The sequence below is a fragment of the Equus caballus genome, chromosome 29 (genome assembly GCF_041296265.1).
Source record: "Equus caballus isolate H_3958 breed thoroughbred chromosome 29, TB-T2T, whole genome shotgun sequence".
Lineage (NCBI taxonomy): Eukaryota > Metazoa > Chordata > Mammalia > Perissodactyla > Equidae > Equus > Equus caballus.
The window spans coordinates 17,898,896-17,916,002 of NC_091712.1; the positions used below are offsets into that span (position 1 = coordinate 17,898,896).

The following is a 17,107-nucleotide window of genomic DNA, read 5'->3' on the forward strand; positions in this document are numbered from 1 at the left end:
AGTTCGCCATTACAGTTGCTGTAAATTTTGGGGTTTTTTGGTAAATACTCATTCATCAATTTAGTGAAATTCCCTTTTATTCCTTGTTGCCAAGAGTTTATATCATGAGTGAGTATTGAATTTTGTCTGTTGGGGAAGCAGCCGTCACTGGACCTGCTGCCCCTCCTGGATTGCCCAATCAGCGCTCTAGGCCTGGAACATTCCCCTATCTGGAAGCTGGATTCCAAGCTGTCGCTTGGACCTAGATTCTTCTTTTTTATTAAAGAAACCTTTCCACTGTTCTGGGTACACAGTGAACTTCCTTGTGTGTCATATGGCACCTGGATAACCCCACCAATATCTCCGACCCCTCCCTGGGAAGGAAACGAGGTCTTCACCTACGCAAAGAGGGGTGCGTGCAGTTGATAGCCCTGTGTTGGCTATTAGGATGGACATACTGGCCATGGGAGGTCAGCACAAACTACAGACACTGATCTTGCTGAGTATAGTCTCCTTTCTGTGAGTAAAGCATTATTCCAAGCAGCACCTGATGTGTCAAGTCCTCAGTGACTCCCAACCTGTAGATGGTGCAGTGGGCCAGAGTCTGTGGGCTCCTACCTCTGGTGATTGGCACTGTTAGGATCTTTCCTGTCCTCCACTCAGTGGGAATCTTTACTGGGGATTTGTAGCTGGATCTTCCTGTTCAACATTATCAGATGCTTTTTCTGAATCTATTGAAATTACAATATCATTTTGTTCTCCTTTTTCCTCTGTAGTGAGGTAAATTACATGAACTGATTTTTAAGTACTACCCTTGCATTCCTGTAATAAACTCCACTTAGAATGTATTATAATTTTTACATATAGCTGAATTTGACTTGCTATTATGTGGTTTAGGAGTTTTGCATCCACGTTTAACCTGTGTCCTTATATATAAAATGTATCTCTCATAATTGGAATAGAGTTGAATTGTCTTTGTTTTTACCTGCTCTGACAATCTTAGGCTTTTACTTAGAATACTTAGTCCATTTACATTTATTGTAACTACTGACGTTGTTGGGTTTAAATCTATCCTCTTCCTATTTTTTTCTATTTGACTTACCTTATTTATGATGTTCTTTCTCTCCCTTTCTTGCCTACTGTTGTATTAGTCAGTGTTTTATTATTTTGTTTCTGTATGTTAACTTGTTAGTCATTCTTTAGCTCTTCTTTAGTGACTATCCTAGAGATTGCAGTTTATATCCTTGATTTATTCCAAGCTAATATGAATTATTACTTTTAAAACTTCCCAGGTAATGCTAGTAACTTTTTAATTCTATTTCTCCTTCTCCTGCGTTTTTACTTGTTCTTATATGCATTTTAGTTCTTCATATAGTTTAAACTCTGTAAGACATTATCATCATCATCGTAATCATCACTATCATCATTTTGCACAGTCAGCGTTTAATTATATTTACTTAAAATGTTGACCCTTTCTCAAACTCTTCATGACTTACTGATATTTGGTGTTTTCATCTGTGATTATTTTCCTTCTCTTGGTCTACTGGAAACAAATTATCTCAATGTCAGTTTTTCGTTTTCTAAACAGCCTTTATATCACCACCACTTCTGAAGGACTTTGAGGGAGTGCAGTTCTAGTTTGGCAGTTAGGATCTTGCGGCACTCTTAGTTAAGCCATACTATTGTTTTGTCGTTTCCGTTATTTCTCTTCAGAAGTTATCAAGCAATCTTCGATCCTCTTAAGGTAAAAATTTTCTCTGGCTGCTTTGAAGGGTTTTTTCTTTTCTTTCCTTTCTTCCTTTCTTTCTTTTTTTTTAGCAGTTTTATTCTGGTGTGCTAGGAATATTTATATTTATCCTTTTTTGTATTTTTCCTTTTTGGGGTTTACAGAGCTTATTGATTTGTATTTTGATGTCTTTCATCTTTTGGAATAGTCATCTTTATCTCTTTGAATATTGCTTCAGTTTTAGTCTCTCTTCCTGCTCCTCCTGGGACTCCAATTACATGTTTTTTGGACCTTTTCACTGTGCGTCACATGTATTTCATATTCATATCTCCCCCTCATTTTTCACTCTGTTCTTTAGTATTGATGTTTCACATTGACCTGCTTTGAGCTAACTCTTCCTTTAGTCTCTTGTATATAATCTGTTGTTAAATCCATATGTTGAGTTTTTCATTTCAGTTATTGCTTTTTCAATATTTTAGTATATTTGTCCTTTTCTTCTGTTTCATTGAGCATGTTAATCATAATTATTTCGAAGTTCTTTTCTGCGAAGTCCAATCACCAAATCATATAGAAGTTTTTTTTATCTCTTGAGTTTTGGTTTTATAATTGTTTTCTTGGCTGCTAAGTAATTTTTGATTAATTCTAGACGTTATGTATTAAAAAATTACAGAGGCTCCAGATCATGTAATCTTTCTTCAGAGAGGATTCACCTTTTTCTCTGCTGGGCGGGTAGAGAGAAGACTGATCACCCTAAATCCAGTCAAGGACTAAGCTTTGTTCACAGGGGGTAAGGCTTCAATTACCTCTCCAGTGCATAGCTCTCCTGGGCTTTCAGATGGGGGCCTGCTGTGTTCACTGGAGCCTCTCCTTCTGTCTAGTCCTCCACTTTATTATTTTTTTTCTTTCCTCACTCAAAAACTCAGATCTTCTTTTTCTGGTCTTTTTGTCTTGGGTTCTTAGTTTCCCTTCTCATTCAGAATTCAAGAGCGATCCTGGGGAGAACCTACATGTGCCAGCTCTAGTGCTGTGTCTTCCCGTTATGACTTCGTTAAATTAACGTTTGCTAAGAGAAGCACGGGGTGCTGGATGGTGAGCCACAGTTCAACAAAGGACCGTAAGAGAAATTGGAATAGAGAAGTTTATTACTCACAGGACCTGGAGGAAGTACATGGCATACCTCGAGGAGCCACACGGAGAGGAGAGGTCAAGTAAAGGTGCAAGCAGAGAGAGAGGCAGGACCTGGGTACGTGCGTTTATTAGTGTCTGTGGGCAGAGTGCTTTGGGGTTCCCAGGCTAAGGCCAGATCGGTCAGTTCAAACCAAAAAGAGCAGGGTTTTGATAAGCTCTAAAAGGTGCACAAGGAAGAAGGCCCTAGGGGAAAGGGGAGACTGCTGATCACAGGGCTGTTGGGGAAGTCGTATCAGGAACTCACAGTTGCTTGTGACTCCAGGGGCCATTATCTAGGGTATGTGCTTGCTTGGGGGGCTAGTGTCAGTTTAAGGTCCCTGTGGGCCACGTGGCCAAACAAAAGGTGTGCTGAGGCAGCACTGCCATGGAGTAGCTAAGCCAAACTCTCAGCAGTCCCTCTCAGTCGAGTACCAGCCTGCAGATCTCTAATTTTGTTATCTCTAATGCTGCAAGACGACCCAAAACTCTGCTGGAGTTTCTCCCCAGTAGCCCTCTGTCCACACGTTCCCAGATTCTAGGATGCAGCATTGGCCAATTTTTCTAGAGAAAAAGCAGCTTCAGATTCTCAGCTCTTCTTCCCATGGTTGTCTCTTCTCCAGAATCTTCAGAAACTTGGCCTCACTTCTTCCTGGTTGCCTCACTAGGTCCTTGATGCATTAAATAGATGTTTTGTGCATCTCATTCTCTGTTTTTTTCTCAGTGAGAGCACTGGTGTGCTCTAAAGTACTCCCTCATATCCTAAAATGGAGGTTGATTTTTTCACATTAAACCATGTTTTGAAGGATCCAAGTTTTCTATGTGTTGTTGAGTGAGGTCAAGTAACACTATTACTTAAATATTAAGCACTTTACGTCCAATAAGTTATATGTAATTTGGAAGGAGTCTGGAAGTAATTCTGACTTAAAGGAAATATTATCTTTTTAATGTTAGTAATCTAAACAAGGCCTTTCAAAATATGTTTTTGAAATTACAAATAACATAAGAAAAGCTCTGTATGTTGCAGAAAGGAGGTGCTACAACATACAGAAACTGTGTTATTTCTTTTCTTCCATGCGATACCTCCTAGGATTAGGGACAGAGAAACATCTGACATTATCAGAAAGACATGGAATTCTGCTGACTCACAGAGACAGCCGCATTTCTAATGACCAGTATCAGAACAGCAGAGTGAGAATTTTCTGTCCTTAGAAAGGAAAAGCCAAGGAGATAAAATGCCTCTAAATGAAGACCATATTGGCTCTGAAGGATAAGCTACTGGGATATAGACACCAAGCTAGAGTTAAGAATGAGTAATGAAGGTTAGGATGAGCTGTTTTTAGTACATGCAAACAGCTAGAGAACTACATGAGAGGTTTCCCATTTGCTATGAAGGTTATCTTTCTAAGTGTAATAGAATCCTGTGCCTCATATCGTTCCTATTCTTAATATCCCCAAACATGTCTTTATGTTTAAACTCAGGGTAATATAAGGCTCTGGACTTGTTAGCAGAAAAGGAGGAATTTGAGGCTGGTAAGTCATCAACTTAACATCCAGCCAGTCAGTTCTAGCCCACTGGCTTCTGCAGACAGCCCCCATCACCGCTTCCCACTGCTTCTCCCAGTTACTGATCCTTCCTGAACATTTAGAAGCCTTTACAGCTTACTCTTCTGGCCTCGTCCTCCCCGCTGCCCTGTGGGGATGTACACTCTGGCTGCACAGACTGCTTGCAGTTCTGCAGATACGCCCTGTGTGTTGCATACCTCTCAGCCGCTGCTTATTGGGTCTGTCTCCCTGGAATGTACCCTCCCATTTTTCCCAGCCCCTGTGCTCTTCTGTTTCCACTCTTTCTGTCTGTGGTAACCTTACATATTTTTTAGTACTCTCTCCCATGCCTCTTTCTCTATTAAATATTTTTTCTATTCCCAGCCAGATGTGACCTGTTCTTCCTTTAAACTGTTATAACACTTTGCTTATGTCTCTCTCAGGACTTTTATTATGATCTTCCTTGAAGAAAAATTGTTTGTGTTCTTGTATTATTACTCTTATTAGACAATCAGCCCTTTGAGGAATAGAGCTGTGACTTTTCTTTTAAATCTATAGTAGGGCCCACTAGAGTCTTACAAATACTAGTCAGTTAATAAATATTTGTCCAATTAAATATAGGTGACACATGGCCCTCAAAGGCAGTTCACAATATGGATGTTGCTTTCTTCTAGGCCAGCTGGAGCATATTTTTCTGACTCTTCACTTTTCTTTAAAGGCTCACCTGATTAGGTAAGACCCACCAGGACAATCTCTCTTTTGGTTACTCAAAGTCGACTTATTAGTAACTTAGTCGTGGTAGTGATATCCCATCATTTACAGATTCCACCTGTATTCAGGGGAGGGGCACGAACGAAGATAACACAGGCCATTTTAGAATTCTGCCTACCATATTCCCCTGCCCTTTTCTGTATCTTTTCTGTATATCTCACCCAAAAGGTTGTCAAAATGTGATCCCTGGACTGTTAGTATCGGTGTCACTTAGCACATGTTAGCAATGCATGTTCTCAGGTCCCATTCCAGACCTACTGTATCAGAGATGCTGGGGGCCCAGCAGTCTGTGTTTTAATGGGCCCTGCTGGAAATTCTGATGCACACTCAAGGTGGAGAACTGCTGCCTCACTGGTCTTTTATTTTAGTGCTGTGCCATGAGTAATTCCCTCTATTCTCCACTTTGGTTAAAAGCAAAACAAAAACTAGCCTAACCATGTTCCACTAGCTGTCTTAATCCTCAGCTGATGAGGAACTGAGAAGGAACATCGATTCCCAAAGTGACCGTGCCAGGAACTCTCCCATGCTGACTATGACTCCTTGGCTGTCCACCCTTTCATTTTCTTCTCCTTCATGTTGTCATTTGCCTAGCAAGGGGAAATAGAGGAGTAATTCTGTATGTAAGCCAACTGAATTAATTGGGTGATTCTTTGCCCATTTCTTCCCACCCCTCTACTCACTTTTTAAAATCTGAATAATTGTCACGACTGTGGGTTTATTGTCCTTTTTGTTCTTATTGCTGCTGCTGCTATGTGGGAGTGAGTGGAGAAAGCTCATGTAATGGATGTGACATTTCCTAAGGTGGTGGTAGTTGATTAACCTCAGACGTTAGCACTGAAATTATATCAACACATGTTCCAGAAGTGGAGATCTTGCTGCATTTAAGTAGAACCATGTTATGATAAGGAGCAGGGTATAAGATAACACTGTGTGTAGGCTCTGCATGTGTAGGAAGTGAAATCTAAGCACTCCGTGTGTTTGCTCCATAGTCAAATCTATGGTATCGTTGAGTTGTTAAATAACTTAATTTCATTATACTTTAGTGAAATTTTAACCACATAAATTAATCTCCAACTAATCTCCAACCTGAAGTTTTCCAAATCCAGAAATATTTTACACAGCAAATATCTATATAAACTTCTCATATTTTATGAAAAACATCTTACAGAATGGACTAAGAAGTATTTTTCTGTAAAAAGAAATCTTTGCCTTGACCTTCCTTCTCTTGCTTCTTCCTCCCCAAGGGGGGTTTCATGAGGGTAGGGCTTCCCATGTCTTCTGGCCTACTACTGAATCCTCAGCACCCACCTAGCACATGGCGCTCAAATGTTTGTGGAATGAATGTACTTTTTCTATCACTTTATTAGAGAGATCTTCCCACGGTGGAAAAATAAAACTGACTGACTTGCCTGAACATCCGCTATGACATAGGAGGACCATTGGCTATTTTAATGAGAACCAATTCCCAGCACGAATGTGGCCTGGGTTTCAGTCATAACTCAACTGTGTAGATTACTTGCTAACCAAGTTTACAAAATTTAATCCAAACTTCTCAATTTGTAACCAGAGATTTTCTAAAGTAGAAACGTATTCCACAGAGTGTGTCTCTGTATGGGTGTGTATCTAAAGGAAATACATTTTTATATGTTTTCTATATTCATGTTTATTTTCAATCATTAAACTAAAATCAATTAGTTTATGTGGTACATTTTGCAATAATTAGCCCCTACCAGGGTGTTGGCCGAAACAACCTCTCTGAGCCAGCTGGCCAGCAGGCAAAGAACAATGGTGAGGCAAAAGCTGGGTGTAGGGAGCCAGGAGCAAAGAGAACTCTAGGAAAGAGTCTAGTCCTGCTCTTCCTTTCACAGGACAGGAACTGTGGCACAGGCCCAGAACTTCAGGGCAAGAAAGAGTACTCCAGACCAGGGCTACTTATGTTCCTAGAATTCTTATAAATACAATTAGAAATGATTAGAAAATAAATCACTATATAAATGGTGGAATAATCAGTGTCTACACTTGCCTCATAGAAAAGCTAATGCATTTTTCTTCTTTTCACATGGTTTAAAGGGCTTCGAATTTCTGGTGCCATAAATAATGGTGGCACCAAAATGGCAACTTCTGCTTTAGAATGATCTGCCTGTGACCAGTAGTTTCCATAGTGTTGCACAAGCTTTCAAATTTCAGACTGTGTTGGATGATTGGAAATGAGACCTTAAATATAATTTTACCCAGAAACTCAGAACATTTGGAAATTTATGTAGCACAGATAGTTATTAAAGTATAGAAGAAGGAAAGGAGTATTAATTCAGAGTCAAAACTTGCTTCCTATTAAGGAAAAAACAAAAAAGAACCCTATATTTCTAAGTAGCCGTTTTCCCGGATCTTCCTTTGCCCCCAGGAATACCGTGCTCCCGCCTGGGAGTCCTGCTCACACTCTGCGAAGAGCCTTCGGCCTCTTTGGAAATGTTCTTTTTCTCTCTCAAAAATGTATCAGTTCTAGGGGCTGGCCCCGTGGCCGAGTGGTTAAGTTCGCGCACTCCGCTGCAGGCAGCCCAGTGTTTCGTTGGTTCGAATCCTGGGCGCGGACATGGCACTGCTCATCAGACCACGCTGAGGCAGCGTCCCACATGCCACAACTAGAAGAACCCACAACGAAGAATACACAACTATGTACCGGGGGGGCTTTGGGGAGAAAAAGGAAAAAATAAAATCTTTAAAAAAAAAAAAAAAAAAATGTATCAGTTCTATTCTCTCTTTTAGGTAAATAGTTTCATGGATCTCCTTTCTAAGGCTCAAAGGAAAAAAAATATTTTTAGCAACTAGTTTCAAATCAATTACCAGTAAGTTTTTAAAAAATGCTTTATTTGCCTGCGTTAAATCTTCCCTTCCAAGTGCTTCCTGTTTGTACGTGTGCATGACCAGCGCAGGTCCCTGGAAGTCTGTCTGCTTTCCCAGTTTCTACTGAACACGTGAGCCTTCCCACAGCTCCTCAGCTTTCAAGGCTTACTTCCTTTTCAACTTCTTTTTTCTAACTTATTTGCTCTTTCACTTTCCCCTCCTCACTTCTCTTCCTCTTATTGAATCTCTCTCATCCTTAATTCTTTTGCTTCTTCTCTCTCAGTTTTGGGGCATTAGAATTAGCTTCCTAAATTCAGGATTTTTTTTTAAAGAGCAAAATTGTGATCTTTAACCCTCAGATTGGAATCACTCAACATGGTTCTCAAAGCAGCTGCTTAAAGTTAGTGACATCTCTGATGAAGTTGCCTTCTCGAGATGAGCCCTTTTTAAATGTGTTTGTTATTTTTATTTTTTCATTTGCAAGGTAGTACATGAACATATTTACATATTTTGAGATTAAAAAACCTTAAAGCCAATACATCTGGAACTAATATAATGTTATATGTCAGTTACTTCTCAGCAACAACAAACAACCCTGTAAGTCTTGTTGAAAAACAACACTCCCCTTACTGTTTCTCTTTACCTCCCAAACCGACAACCAGAGGCAGCGGAGTTCACTTCTTTTATGTGCTTTTCCACATTGTAATCAATATACTTAGGCTACAGTTCCTTGGTTTATGAATTCTAGACAGTGTCAACTTGATACGATGGTAGGTGCGGCTGTAGTTGTCTTACCCCTCCCTCTCCACTCGGTCTCTCCCGTCTTCCCAGTAGAGTGAAATTTCCATTTTTGGCTCTATCAGCAGTCATTGTTTACGTTAGTAGGATGACATAAATCTTTTCTACTGCTCGTCCAGGTAGTACACTTTGTTTCCTTTTTCATACAAGTTTTTATTCTTCCTAGAACTAATAATTGCCTTGTTTATATTTTTATTTGCTTAGTTCCTGTGTATCTATCGCTATATATTTTTTTCCAATATTGTAACATATCTGTCAAACAACTGAAAAATAACTTTTCCCGAAAGCTAAACACAGCAAATCAATCAGTGCCATTTTCCGCTCTCTGGAGATTTCTCTCCCATGGCTTTCAATCTTCTTGTTCAAATGTGGGCTTGCTGTCCAGGGCTGCCGCACAGCTGTCCTTCTGGAACATCCTTTCGTTAACTCCTGGGAATTTCCTTAGTCTCCTAAATCCTCTATTTCCTGTATCTCAAGTCTTCCTTTTTCTTCTTTTACTTCCGCTTTTTTGAGGAGCAGATTCTCCAGTAGTTTCCTGAGAAAGAGTACACATAGGAGGTAAAATTTTTGAGCCTGTGAATATCATAAAATATCAAAAATAATTGATAATTTGGGTGTAATGTTTTATGTTGGAAATAATTTTGCCTCAAACTTTTGAAGACAATTCTCCACCGTTGTCTGGTTTTCTGTGCGGTTGTGGGGAAATCTGATGCTATTTGACACCTGACAGTTGCAAGCAAATTTTCTTTGCTTGTTTGTCCTTTTGGGGAAGATTTTAGAATCTTCACTTCTTTCTGATGTTATGAATTTCACTTATCATGTGACTTGGTGTGGGTCTAGTTCATTGCGCTAGCCCCTTTCAATGTGGAAATTTTTATCTTTTCATTTTTGGGCATTTTAGGGGAATTATTTGTTTTTACTTTCCCCCATGTATTTTCTCTGTTCTCTCTAGGACTTGTAAACAACTTCACTTTTTTCTTTTTTTTTTTTTTTTAAAGATTGGCACCTGAGCTAACTGTTGCCAATTTTTTTTTTTCTGCTTTTTCTCCCCAAATACCCCCAGTACATAGTTGCATAGTTTTAATTGTGGGTTCTAGCTGTGGCATGTGGGATGCCGCCTCAGCGTGGCCTGTTGAGTGGTGCCATGTCCGCTCCCAGGATCTGAACCGGTGAAACCCTGGGCCGCTGAAGCAGAGCGTGCGAACTTAATCACTGGGCCACGGGGCCGGCCCCACAATTTCACTTTCTAATCCCATCTTTATAGAGCTGTTTAGACCATAAGCCTCATTTATGGCAAATGGTTTTCATGGCCACCTATCATTTTGGAGGAAAAGGCAAAGGGGCCGAGATCAAGTGTAAATCTAAAGAATGATTTATCTTACTCCTACTCAGGGTTTTCCTATAGAAATCTTGCTTTTACAATATTTTTTTAAAGTAAAGCAATTCTTACTGGTTTTACTTCCTTTTATTGTTAGATGTTAATGCTTTTAAATCCCAAGAGTGTCGGCATGGTGGCTCTAAGTAGTAAAGGCTGCCATCACAGCTGCTGTGCATCAGCTTCCTCACTGTGAGACCCGGATCACAGGAGAGTCCACCCCTTAGTCCTGCTGTGAGTATTAAGTGAGGAAGAACACATGGAGTGCTTGGACCAAACACTGTATGTAAAAAAGTGCCCGATAAATGATAGTTACCTGTTTTTATCATTATTTGTGATCCAATTTGTGTAGGACTAGTACTGTCCCCATTTTACAGGTGAGGAAGCGAGGCTCAGAGAGGAAAAGTACTTGTACAGGTGACTGAGCTAGCAAGTGGCAGAACTGGAACCGCCTTGTCTGGCTCTGAAGTCTGTGCTCTTTCTCTGCTGCTGCCCTCCCACTGAAGGTCTTCCTGTCTTTCCTTCCGTATCCTTTTTTCTACCCCTGGGTACAACTTGCTCTCCCATTCTAAAACAATGGTGCGCAAGGTCAGTGTTGAATCACCAAACACTAGAGACTGTGGACTTCCTTGAAGACGTTCAAGGACCCCAGAGACAACACTCTGCCCCAAATACGTTAAACACTCGCTGTGTGGAGGAGGGACTGGAGCAATGCATGTTCCACATATGCTATTCTGTGACGTCGTGGAAAGGCTAGGGTTTGTCTCACCTAAGGCTGTGATGATTTCCAGTTGGTGGTGCATTGAGAGCATTGCTCGCTGATGCATGCAGCATGTGTAAAAACAAGGAAGACATGGTGTCCTCTCCAGAAGAAGTGAACTGATTGGCCATCCGCATTCTTTGTGACACTTTCCAAGAAGAAAAGTTTCCAATTGTGATTGTACAGGCAGTAAATACATTTTCCCGGTCAGTCCCTTAGAGTTCAGTCCCTTGAAGCTCTCCTGACATATCCTCCTATTGTGGCCAAAAGCTATGAGTGCTGAATACCTTCCAGATCCTCGCACGTCGCCCTGCCCCCCAGCTCCATCCTGTGCCGAGGAGTGTGGAATGCTCAGCAGAGCTGGCTACAGTAGGTTTCACCTCTAATTTTGGAACTGGAAGTGGTTTTTTTTTATAAACTTGGACATACTTTTGGACAGGTCCGTTGCATTAAACAGCCTTTGAACTAGAGATAATGTAAATTAGCTTGAGCTGAAAAAGATCATTGCCTTTCTCACCATTCAAAACCTCTTAAGATTTTTAACAAATGGAAAAAAGTACAAACACTGAAGGAGGGGATGGGCTGTGTTATTCTTGTGATTTTGAGCATATGTCCTAGAAAAGAAAATGCCCAGGACAAACAATTTAAGATATTGAGACTATGAAAATACAGGAAACAAAAATATACAACAAAATTTTAAATACTAGTCAATCTGTTTCCTTACCTACCTCATACTTTTCTCCTTGAGAAGCCAGTTCCTCAGGCTGCTTTCACGTTTTTGACACTAATGAAACACCTAAGAGTCTGGAAGCTAACGAATCAGGCTGAAAGGAAGTACATCATTTCCCCACTGTGTTCTAAGTCCTCTCATCTCAAGGTTACCAAGCATGGGCTGACCGGGTCAGCCACATTAAATAGTTGGGTCAGAACCAGAGGGAAGAGAAAGTGCTAACTTAGATTGGGTGCCTTCTAGGAGTCGTGCACATCTGGACCCTTCCATACATTTGTCACTGAATTCCTCAACTTAGTGAGGTAGTCATTTCTGTTCTCACTTTATAGGTGACGAAGCTAAGTAATTTAGAACTTGTCCAACGCTACATAGCTTATAGAAGAGGAGCTGAGCTAGTCTTGTGTTGACTTTAAAATTTATGCTCTTTTTACTATATCATAATGCGTGTGCACTATGCACACACACAGCACTGTTGCAGACTAGCTGACCTTTGGAGAGGTGGTATATCATGGTTAGGAGGAAACAGGCATAGAGCCAGGCTCCCCCTGTTCAGATCCTGTCTCTGTTAGTTACTAGGTGTGTGGCAGTACGCAAATGATTGGACCTAAGCTCTGCGATTCAGTTTCCTCATCTGTAAAGTGGGAGAATATCAAACCTATGCCATGAAGTTATTGCAAAGTATGAGTTTTATATGAAAAATATTTTAAATAATGCTCACATAGAGGAAGGATTCTATAAACAAAATTACTTCTAAAAGTCCAGTATGGGGAGAGGAGTACTATAGATAACCCAAGTAGAGTGGTCATTGGAACACTGGTATTAAACAATCTCGTTTTTTCAGGCAATCTCATTTTTAATATGACTGATTACCATGTATATTTATTAATAAGAAAAGATGTTTATTTCGTATGATTTACACACTGATAAAGGTGGGCACACCTGTTGGTGGAAAGCCCAGTGCAAGTCTCAACAAGGCAACCCTACTGCAGTGGGAATTGGGGGGGCGGGGCGGAATGGGCTCCTGGAGTGCCATATTCATAAAGACCTGTCATAGCAGTGGTTGAGAACTGACCCTCCTAACTGGAGGAAATTTTTGGCTGAAATGCCTGCAGATTGATTTATTTTATTCTCAAAGTCATTATAACATGCATAGGTGAATATTTCTAAAGCCACTTAGTGGCAGTAATCTTTACACATAATCTTTTCATGGACCCCAAGATTTCTGCACCCAACCAAGGATACTTGGGTGCCTAGAAGTGGGACAGTAAAGAAGAAAGGAAGTAGGAGATTTGGGGAAGGAGAGGTGAGTGTGTGAAAGTCCAGAACAACCATTGTCAGAAGGCCTGAGCCAGGGAGCAAAGCATGCAGTGATTATGTCTAGTTCTCATCTCTCCACTGGCCCTGCTGCTCTTGGCGTGAATGCAGAAGGAAGACAGAGCCTGAGGATTGGGACCACATTATGAACATTGTGTAGCATACAAGGATATGGACTGGGGGTCATGGCACTTGGATTTCCAGCTCAGCCACTTGCTCTCTGTGAGATCTAGGCAAGCCGTGTGAAATGTCTGGGCTTCTGCACATTAGGACAGTAACATCCGCAGTTCCTTTCACTTCTCATGTCCTATGGCTCTCTTCTTTGGTTCTTTTGCTCTTTGAGCCTGGAATTAATCTGGTCAATCAAAGAAAGCATCTGGTTCTACAAAGATACACAGATGACAGTGTGAGAGTCAACAGCCACCCATCATCATTCTTAATCCCTTTTGTCAGTTCCAGGTGGTGTGTACTACCCCTGGGACAATTTGTCCCTCTCAGCCAGCTCAAAAGGACCATTGCCTTAGACGACACAGAAGATGGATGTTTTCACCTTGACCTTGTTGGCATATCTTCATTATTCCCACCCTTCCAACCGATACTCCTCTTCCTCCTCCCCACCTGAGGGGCAAGTGGAATCAAAGGCAAGTGGAGATCCTCAAGCAAACCCTTTTTACTGTAATTTATTAAATTAAACAATTGTTTCCCAAGGCTCTGTGACCTAAAGTCAGAAAACTAGCTGAGTCCTTCACAGGAAAATATAATATTAAGAAAAATGCAATCCCAAAGGTAGTCAGGGGAGAAAAAGAACTTTCCATTTTGAATTCTAAATGTCAAACAGCCATTCTAGTTTTAATTGCAGGGCAAATAATCATTATTTGTTGAAATTCTTCTGCAAATAACAGTTTGTTAAGGCTTTTAAGGAGAAATTATTTGGAGAATGTATTTAACTCACTTTCTACTTAAAATTCACATTAGAAGAACTATTTTAAGTACAATGAAATGCCATTTTAATAATTTCATGTATTTTCGTGATGGATAGCTACTTTAAATTTACATGCCAACCATGTAAATGCCCTTAAGTGACTTTTCATTATCCTAAATGAAAGATGGTAGGCAGTTTGAGATATCAATGTGAGTGCAATGCAGGCATGTCATTTATAGTTTATTAAACTCAAAGGATGCTAATCAATCATTACATTTAAAACAGCATCCATTGGGGAAGGAGATTGATTTGCTCAGATAAATTATTTTTTAGAGTTAGAATTAACTCTAAGAAGTACTTAACTTTAATAAGTAAATTGGTGGTAAGAACACACAATTATAGTTGCTAAGGATTAGTTTGACCTTAAGAAATAACTGCGCCCCAGAGCTGAGTGGAGCGAGGTCTTTGTAGGATTTCCTAACAGACGGACTGGCGCTTGCTCTGCTCCTCTGGCATAAACAAGACATGGACACTTCACAGCAGTGTAAGCCCTGAAGCAGTGTGTGCGTATTGACAGGTAGACTTTGTATTTCTTTGGTTTTGCGTTTAAAAAACAGGCTTTTCACTGAAGCTTTAATATCAGAAGGAATGACATCAAAGTAGAAGTAATTTCGTCATGAGCAGTGACACCACCTTTTAAAAATCATATTTGTGAAAGAACATGAAATTCTGTTGATTCTTCTGCTGTAAAAAAGTTGACCTAGGTCTTTAAGTTAATTACAGTGACTATAGATGAGTTAAATAACATTTTTAAAGTAATTATGTTTTTTCACACAGCTAATTTTTCCAAGGAATGCCGGATGGATGTACAAATCGTTTTGACCAGATTTTGTCAGCAAGGAATCAGGTTTGTTTCAGTGGGCGATCAAGCTCTTTGTTTCAATCAATTCATATTGTTTACCTTTTGTGAAACACATATTTCCGGTTAATTGTCATGGCAGTGTTTTAGCTGATTTGGAAGTTGATAACTTTTCTTGGAAAGAAAAATGTATAAATTTGGATGTAAAATCAGTTTAAATGATTAATCCATAATTTATCCTCCATAATATATCTGTAATTTATCTTGGTATTATTTTACAATTTTATGATATTTTAAAAACTGAAAAAAATAAAGCTTTATTACATATGTACCGTGTTTAAGAGTCATTTCATTTTGTGCACGTTTCGCATTACCAACTTTAATTTTAGGTATGTGTTGAGGCCAAACCTGGCAGGACATAATCTCATTTGATGTCATTTAAAAACTAAAAGTTATGTGGGATTTTAAGTTTTAAAATATTTCTTTCAGGGCTAACTTATAAGGAATGCATTCAGTAATTTATTCAATATTCATCCCAATAAATAGCTATTGAAAGTTTATTCAATATAAACCACTGAGCTAAGTCATGGTGAGGTTACAAAAAGGAGTCAAGTATAGCGCCTGCTTCATGGGAGTACCTTTGTGAGGCTAATTACTTAGCTGATGTAACAAAGAGAGCCAAAATACAGTGGCTTAAACAAGCTGGAAATATATCTATTTCCCCTTTACAGTCCACAGGTGAGTGTTTCCAGGGGGTTGAGTTCTGCCACCCTAAACATGTGTCTTCCGAGATTGCTCCAGTCTTCAAATTTTCCAGCCAACAGGAAGGAGAAATTCAGGGCAAGCAACTTGCCGTTAAGGAGGTGACCTGGCAATGCCCACTCCTCATTGGAGTGAATTGAGTTTTGCAGCCACACCTGAGGAATGTAGTCTCTAACTGGGCAGTGGGCACCCAACTAGAACTTAGGGAACACCATTACTGACAAGAAGGGGGACTCAGCAATTAAGGGGGTCAAAATATTAATATATGCAACAACGTGGATGAATCTCAAAAAATTAGGTAAAGCAAAAGAAGTCAACACAAAAGGTTAGGCGCTGCGTGATTCCATCCGTGTGAAACTCTGGGAGAGGCAGAACACGGCGTGGCAGGCTGGTGGTTGCTGAGGTCGGGTCCTGGGGTGGCGATCCCCGCAAAAGGGCACAGGAAACTGGAGGGTGATGAACATGTTGTAGACCTGGATTGTGGTTACATGACTGTGTACGATTACCAAAATGCCGGAAGCTCTACACCTAAAGTGAGTGAGTTATGATTGTTATTGCAACTGCTGCTGTAGGTATTAGTGCCTTGAGTGGGGTTCATAGAATTTCAAGAGAGCTAAGAAAAAAAAAATCACTGACTAAATTTGGAATTCTTGAGCCAAAAAATTAACATTGCTTTGTTTTGTTTGAATTGTTTTATTTTTTTTAAAAAATGGCAAGTACATGTATTTGTTAAGATCATTAAAATGACTATTATTCAAACAACCCCAAATCTCTGTAGCTTAACTGACAAACAAACAGTAAAAGATTTATTTCTCATTTACGTCACAATCCTGCTGGTTGGGTTGCTCCTCTAGCAGCAGCTAGGGTTCTAGCCTCTTTCCTCTCACAGCTCCACTGTTTTCTGAGACCATGGAGTCCTTTGGGATCTTGGAATCATCTGCTAGATCCCCTGCAGCCAGCCAGGGCCAGGCTTACAAGTGGCACGCACGCTGCTGCCCATATTCCAATGGCCAGGACGGGTCACATGACCGGCCCGAGAGGGAGGCCTGGAACGTGGTCTTCTTGTGTGCCCAGAACGAGAGTGAAGTGGTTAGTGAACATACAGCACTGCGTCTGCCACAGTCCAAAAAGTTACAAAAAACAGAAAAGTTCTCCTTGGTCCCAATCTGGAAACAAAAATAATAGGACTCTTGATTTATTTTCTTCTAATCTTTTTAATCTATGCATTTTAACATTTTATCATCCATGGATTATATGTATAATTTTGTATATTTATTTTTCACTAAATATCACTATTTTTTTTTATCATTAAAAAGTTCAAATCCTATCTCTGCAACATACTAGTTGGGTGAATTTGGAAAAGGTTCTAGGCCTCCGGTTTGTCTGTTTTAACTTAGAAAATGTTAACAGAAATGGTACCTACCAGGCAGGGCTGTTGTGAGGATTAAGTGAGAGGATTCATGTAGAGTGCATAGTATTGGGCCAGACACATAGGAGGCATCTAATTCTGAGTCTCTCTGTTTAATAGCATTTTCTGCCTACTTCTTTTTGCATAAACAGC

The 17,107-nt window shown here is 40.0% G+C and overlaps 2 protein-coding genes across 5 annotated transcripts in view; one reads left to right on the forward strand and one right to left on the reverse strand.

Annotated features, from left to right (window-relative positions):
• The window catches only part of LOC102149960 (uncharacterized 35.5 kDa protein in transposon Tn4556), a 60,793-nt gene that overhangs the window by 28,198 nt on the left and 15,488 nt on the right, over positions 1 to 17,107 (forward strand). The window contains exons 4-5 of the mRNA XM_070254847.1: positions 13,457 to 13,644; positions 14,763 to 14,832. The gene's annotated coding sequence lies outside the window, so the exon portion shown is untranslated. The remainder of the gene's footprint in view (positions 1 to 13,456; positions 13,645 to 14,762; positions 14,833 to 17,107) is intronic.
• The window catches only part of LOC138921422 (uncharacterized), a 78,109-nt gene that overhangs the window by 9,988 nt on the left and 51,014 nt on the right, over positions 1 to 17,107 (reverse strand). The window contains exon 3 of one of the 4 annotated variants that reach the window (XR_011433981.1): positions 8,034 to 9,359. The exons of 2 other annotated variants lie outside the window; for them this stretch is intronic. The gene's annotated coding sequence lies outside the window, so the exon portion shown is untranslated. Of the gene's footprint in view, positions 1 to 8,033; positions 9,360 to 16,250; positions 16,713 to 17,107 lie in introns of those variants that run through there. One more of the 4 variants, XR_011433982.1, reaches the window with a different exon arrangement.